Raw genomic sequence first — 7,562 nt, 5'->3', positions numbered from 1 at the left:
AAATTTAACTCAGGAGTTGGTCTTTCCATTTTCACAATTTCAACTTTCTCGTTGTTATGTACGACGGTTAAAAGGCACTTTTAATAAACCTTCTATTACACAGTCATTTTCAACACAAACCTCTCCAGAAACTTGTTCTGCCATATTTTTCACAATATCACTTAATTGGGAAATTAAAAACTTAATAATTCACAATTAATATAACTCTTAGACACTCGAACAAATCACAGATTTAAAATAATGCACTGCAAGAACACAATCACATTCAGTTACTAGCGTACTAAGAGTATTGCTGCTTCGCGCCTGCGAAGAAACCGATCATGAGAGCGGCAACTCGCCCGCCTACAGTGCACGATGGAAACAGGAGGGAGCGGGGGGGATGGGCAGTTGTGCGAAAGACAGCGTGAGCGAAACGGCCGCCTTGACAACTTGTTTCTTTTCGAGAGCAGAGAGCGCATATAAATCTAACAATTACTTTAATTTTAATTACTATGGTAAAACTAATAATACAAAATTATTACATTATGTTATATTATAAACTTTTTCTTTTGTAATTTCCTTGGGCTACCGCCGGTAGTCCCGGTAGTCCGCAAAATACGCCCCTAACATATCGTCAAGTGAGATGTAGGCCTACATATCAGCCAGAACCTCTATCAGAGGATGTGACAGAAATGCAACTATAATATCAAACTTAAGAAACTTGTCTAAAAACTGAAGGAAAAACAACCTGATTAACGAAAATTTGCATGACATTGTAAACAGCAAATTTTTCAGATCTGACGCTTGATTTAGAAGAGAGAGCTACAATATCGCATAATAATAATAATAATTTAGGAATATGTATAGGAACTTTCTTGTGTTAAATCTTAACGTACCTTGTCAACATGTTTCGACCTATTTTCGGTGATCTTATCATACATATGTATTCCGAAGTGATACAGTGTTAAAAGTTGTGTAATCAACATGAATAATAATTTAATATAATAGCCCTAAATTATTATTATTATTATTATTATTATTATTATTATTATTATTATTATTATTATTACTTACAAATGGCTTTTAAGGAACCCGAAGGTTCATTGCCGCCCTCACATAAGCCCCCCATTGGTCCCTATCCTGTGCAAGATTAATCCATTCTCTATCATCATATTCCATCTCCCTCAAATCCATTTTAATATTATCTTCCCATCTACGTCTCGGCCTCCCCAAAGGTCTTTTTCCCTCCGGTCTCCCAACTAACACTCTATATGCATTTCTGGATTTGCCCATATGTGCTACATGCCCTGCCCATCTCAAACATCTGGATTTAATGTTCCTAATTATGTCAGGTGAAGAAAACAATGCATGCAGTTCTGCGTTGTGTAACTTTCTCCATTCTCCTGTAACTTCATCCCGTTTAGCCCCAAATATTTTCCTAAGCACCTTATTCTCAAACACCCTTAACCTATGTTCCTCTCTCAGAGTGAGAGTCCAAGTTTCACAACCATACAGAACAACCGGTATTATAACTGTTTTATAAATTCTAACTTTCAGATTTTTGGACAGCAGACTAGATGATAAAAGCTTCTCAACCGAATAATAACACGCATTTCCCATATTTATTCTGCGTTTAATTTCCTCCCGAGTGTCATTTATATTTGTTACTGTTGCTCCAAGATATTTGAATTTTTCCACCCCTTCGAAGGATAAATCTCCAATTTTTATATTTCCATTTCGTACAATATTCTGGTCACGAGACAATCATATACTTCGTCTTTTCGGGATTTACTTCCAAACCGATCGTTTTACTTGCTTCCAGTAAAATTCCCGTGTTTTCCCTAATCGTTTGTGCATTTTCTCCTAACATATTCACGCCATCCGCATAGACAAGAAGCTGATGTAAGCCGTTCAATTCCAAACCCTGCCTGTTATCCTGAACTTTCCTAAAGCGAAGTTAAAAAGTAAAGGTGATAGTGCATCTCCCTGCTTTAGCCCGCAGTGAATTGGAAAAGCATCAGATAGAAACTGACCTATACGGACTCTGCTGTATGTTTCACTGAGACACATTTTAATTAATCGAACTAGTTTCTTGGGAATACCAAATTCAATAAGAATATAATATAATACTTCCCTCTTAACCGAGTCATATGCCTTTTTGAAATCTATGAATAACTGATGTACTTATACTCCCATTTTTTTCTCCATTATCTGTCCAATACAAAAAATCTGATCAATTGTGGTCGTGCCAGAGAATCAGTCCTATTCCGAGGCTTATTGTAGGGATTCGTAACAAGCTGTTTTTTTTACGGTGATGGGCTGTTAGCCCTTCGCCCAACCCCCAAGCTGGAGGACCACCCCTTATCGGCTGTCCACGACTGCTTATTCAATATATTCACAGCTACCCTCCATATCTGCAGGCCATCTCCTCTATCCGCAACCTGAGGACATTATTATTATTATTATTATTATTATTATTATTATTATTATTATTATTATGTCTTTTTACTTTTTTTAGCATAAATACAGTAGTAGGTGCACATTTTCTTCATTCCTGTCCGTTTTTATTGTCACTTTGTTCGTCACAATAACACTTGTATAGTATTTAATATATGAATATCCAGAGGATTGTTAGTTTTGGCACACATAATATAATTATAGAGCATATATTGTAGGTACTTTATTTCCTCAACTGCAGCAGGCAGGCCTTCGTATGAAACTTTATTCACGCAATGCAATGCAATCCAGTTGTATTGGTTTTATAAATCGTATTGTGTACTTATTATCTTATTATAGTAAGGGTAAACAATTATTTCACAGTTTATTATATTTTATGTGTTATTAAGGGTCCGGATACTTATATTTGTAGCTAGAAACTTAATAGCCTGCTAATTGAGCTGCCACAGTAATGGCGTCGTGCGCAATGTTCTATTTCTCTTTCTAACTCGTTGATTTGACCATAGACTTTAGACCGCTCACTGGCGCTAGTGTTATGTTCCCAAATTGAACAGTCGACGAGCGGCCATTTGTTTGGTAGAGCTGAATAAGTATGGTTCTTTCGTATGCTGCTTTTATTGCAGCAATGTAAAGATAAAGAAGGAAGGAATGTTATATTTCACTGGTTAGTTAATCTTTAATTTCTACGACGATTGTTTCTCCATATTATGTTACAGAAGACAAACTATTGTACTTGCCATGTGACTCGTTATGCTTCAAGTTTCCTCTGATTAAAGATTCCCTTAACCGAAAGTGCAATCCGCAGAGAGAAATTCTACCCTACATTGAATCATTCAGTGTGTACAACTCATTTCGAAGATAGTAATTACCAGGGAAAGGATTTATATGTAAATACATATTTACTTATAAAGCTAATATAATTTATATTTTGCATTATCTTTATGTTTCACAATGTGTAGGGTTGAAAAATCCTACTTTTATTTTCCATATTTTTCCATATTTTAGAGTTTAGTACATATTTTCGTTAATTTCCATATATTTTCCATATTTCATATAAAACAGTCCATATTATATTAGGTTTAACAATAAAACAAAACAAAATTCCATTAACTTTTAAAAATACATTTCAACAATAGAGATTTAAACACATGTTCAGTAATCCCTTTAACATCAGAGTTATTTGAAAATTAGCAGTCCTATCAACAATGGGAAAGTAAGTTACAAAACTGTATTAATTTAATTTAAAATTTTTAACAGACTTCAGTTGTGCAGCTCAACAGTTAAATGCCAGTCAGAGTACACATAGGTTCAGTTTTGTAAATCATACTATAAAGACGGTAAATATGCCAAAAGTACGTCATTCAGTCAATTTAAAATCAAAACTAACAAGTTACATTTCAGAATTTAAAGAAGATGGTTTATCAACTGACAATAAAATATTATTTTGTAATTTGTGTCAGTGTGCAGTATCATCTACACAAAAGTTCCTGGTGCAACAACACATTACAACTAGTAAACATCAGGCCAACAAACAACTAAATTCCAAGCAGAGACAATTGTTTTTAACACAACCAACAACATCGAATGTAAGATCTGAGTTTAACATCGACCTGTGCCGTTCTCTCATCTCTGCTGATATTCCTCTCTACAAACTAAAGAATAAGGTCTTCAGGGAATTCCTTGAAAAATATACTCAACATACAATCCCGGATGAGTCAACACTTAGGAAGACGTATGCTCCATCCATCTACGATGAGACAATACAGAAGATAAGAGATGAAATTAAAGATAGTTCAATTTGGGTTTCCATTGATGAGACTCCCGACAAAGAAGGTAGACTTGTTGGTAATGTAGTTATCGGTTTGTTAAGTGAACAATATTCTGAACGAATTCTTTTACATTGTGATGTTCTAGAAAAGTGCAATAACAAAACTATAGTTAAACTGTTCAACGAAGCTATGGGTATCCTGTGGCCAAAGGGTATTATGTACGATAATGTGTTATTCTTTATTAGCGATGCTGCCCCTTATATGGTCAAAGCTGGACAAGCATTATCTGTTGTATATCCTAAATTGACTCATTTTACTTGTGTGGCGCATGCATTTCATCGTGTGGCAGAAGTGGTCAGAGACAATTTCCCTAAAGTAGATTTGTTGATTTCATCAGTGAAAAAAGTATTTCTCAAAGCTCCCAGTAGAGTTAACGTGTTGAAAGAAATGTACCCTGAAATTCCATTGCCACCAAAGCCAATTTTAACTAGATGGGGTACATGGCTAGAAGCAGTTGAATATTATGCCGAACATATAGACTCTATTAACAATGTTCTCCTTGCATTGGACTCTGAAGATGCAGTCTCAATTGATACTGCGAAAACAGTTACCTGTGACATAAGTGTGAAGAATGACTTAGCTCACATTCAGCATACATTTTCATGCATCATAAAAACGCTCAAAAGTCTCCAAAATAGGCACCTTTCACTATCTGAAAGTTTTGAAATTATAAATAGTACTGTGGAACAACTGAATCGTGGTAGAGGTAAAGTTGCAGATGCAGTAAGAGCTAAGGTGGACACTGTACTTTCAAAAAACCCTGGATATGAAGAACTACAAAAGGTTGTTGCTGTGATGAGTGGTGAATCAACAGTGAAGATTAACTTGGACTTATCCCCAGCAGACATTGTGAAATTGAATTATGTACCAGTTACTTCTTGTGACGTCGAACGCTCTTTTAGTCAGTATAAATCTATCCTCAGAGACAATAGAAGAAGATTCACTTTTCAGCACTTGAAAGAAATGTTTGTAACCTATTGTTATGGTAACAGACAATAAAAATTGTGTTTTGTTGAAACTACATTGGAAGATAAGGTACGTCCATTATATTTTTTGTTTAGTTTGATTAAAATGTACCAATATTTAACGTACATAGTCATTTTTTTATAATTTTAAGTCCATATTTAATTCCATATTTTGGTAAAAATCCATATTTAATTCCATATTTTGGTAAAAATAACTACATATATATTTACATATTTCATATATTTTTAGTCCATATAAATCCGTTCCCTGATTATAATTAAACATAATGTCATGTATGACTCCCGTCACATTCTATTTGTCTGTATTTTAATACCATAATTGAGTACTGAATTATTGTATTTATCTACTACCTAAGCGACGAAGTAACACAATCGTACGTACACTAATTTCATAGGAGTGGTATGGTAAATTTTCTGTCTACAATTAAGGAAGGTAGATGTGCTAAATTAAAATAAAATCACAATATAAATTCGTTTTTATTGAACCTCAAACTAGCTTCCATTCTAAACTTACAATGTTGATGCGAACAGATTATATTAGCACGTAAAATTCTCTTCACATTAAAATAACACAGTTTTGTAATTATTTCTGCAACATATTATGCAACAAGAAGTAAACGGAACTTATGGACACATTACACTAAATAATGATACTCAATAAAGTTATAATATAATATTTCACTGAGCTACATACACTTAAATAGAAAACCCGAACATACATTGCGTGGTCTACGAGTAGATCGAAAAGGTATTGAATGTGCCGTATTTCGCTTTGCTGTGAAAAGTTGTGTAAACTGTGAAATGTTCGTTATCCGTTGTAATAACTGTGAATGGCTAAAAAATAATAATTTGAATAATACTCGTAATATGGGACAAGGAGACGTTTGTGGTACTATAAATATTGTAAGAAAAAGACGTCAAGAGTTATCCTTCTTCCGAAAGATCCAGGAAGGTGAGTTTATAAAATATAATATATGCTTTATGAAAGTAATATATAAACCTTATGTATTTCATATTATTTCAATAGTGGAAGGAAGGTGTTAATTTTTTCAAAAGAATACGATATCGAAAGTACAATACATTTTATCGTCTGCTGGGGAAAGGGTCTGTGATGATACGATAGTAACGATCCTGGTGGTTAGCAACTATCTATGGATGCATATTTCAACTGTGGTATTACCACAGTATACCACAATCTACTATATACAGTCACGAAGCTTGATTTTTGAGGGTGCTAGAAACAATAGACTGTGACGGTACTATTTTGCATTGCCTGTAATGCGGCGATATTAGCGATCCTAGTGGTGAGCAACTATCTAATGTTTGCATATTTACTACGTATTGAGCTTCGCGACTGTATATACTAGATTGTGGTATTACTATTATGAACGTTCGTAACAGAAACTACAATGGGATCTGAAACGTTCAGTATTTAAATAATCTTTTCGTAACAAGTTGCGAATTCAGGGACAGAAAAACCTGCGAAATGCTAGTAAATAAAGAGTTGAATGATATTTTACGTGCCTATAAATGAATTAAATTACTCACCGTGATTAGTTGCCTGCTACCTTTGAGAGTTTGCGAGATGACTTGACGGATTTACGAGCTTGTAAAAATCTTCGGATTTACTTTGTCCTGAAGAAGAATCGGCACTTTAAACAGTGGTAGACTAATTTCGGAATAATATCGATGATGTGTTCTCTGCAACAACCTGCTCCCGAAGACTGGATCGAAAGAGCGTCAAGATAGATCTCATCCCACATTGCACTTGCTGAGCTAATCTTTTCTTTAATTTTCAATTCTGTTTGAATAAGTACGTCATATACAGCTTGGGAGGGATGATTTAAAAAACTGACGTTCCTACCTGATCGGTAGTCTTTTATTTGGGTGAGAGCTGCACAATGTTTAGACCTATTACATTCCTGTCGAAGGGCACAGAGGGTACACGCAATAAACTTAGAGGAATTATTTACTACATAACCGGCCACATAATACACAAAACATGTCAATCAACGCAGCAGGAGTGGTATTCACCAACTCGGGCACAGCACTTTCGCAGTATTGACCATGTTTTTTTCCCCCTCCCCATGAATAACATGTTTTCCTTTTATACAGGTTTCTGCAGACTTCCCAACTGCCTTGTTGAGTAATTCCACATTTGGCGATAATTTTCGCATTTGGTTCACAAACGATGTGAGTAGTTCATCATCACTTTTCGTTTCAGAGTTTCCAGCAATGTTAAGAAGGATCTGCTTCTTAGTAAATGCATATGAAGGACATTTATCGTCGAAGGATGGTCATCTGAACTGAG

This window comes from Periplaneta americana, chromosome 3, assembly GCF_040183065.1.
Source record: "Periplaneta americana isolate PAMFEO1 chromosome 3, P.americana_PAMFEO1_priV1, whole genome shotgun sequence".
Taxonomy (NCBI): domain Eukaryota; kingdom Metazoa; phylum Arthropoda; class Insecta; order Blattodea; family Blattidae; genus Periplaneta; species Periplaneta americana.
The sequence above is the reverse complement of the archived record's forward strand: the minus strand, read 5'-3'. Positions refer to the sequence as shown.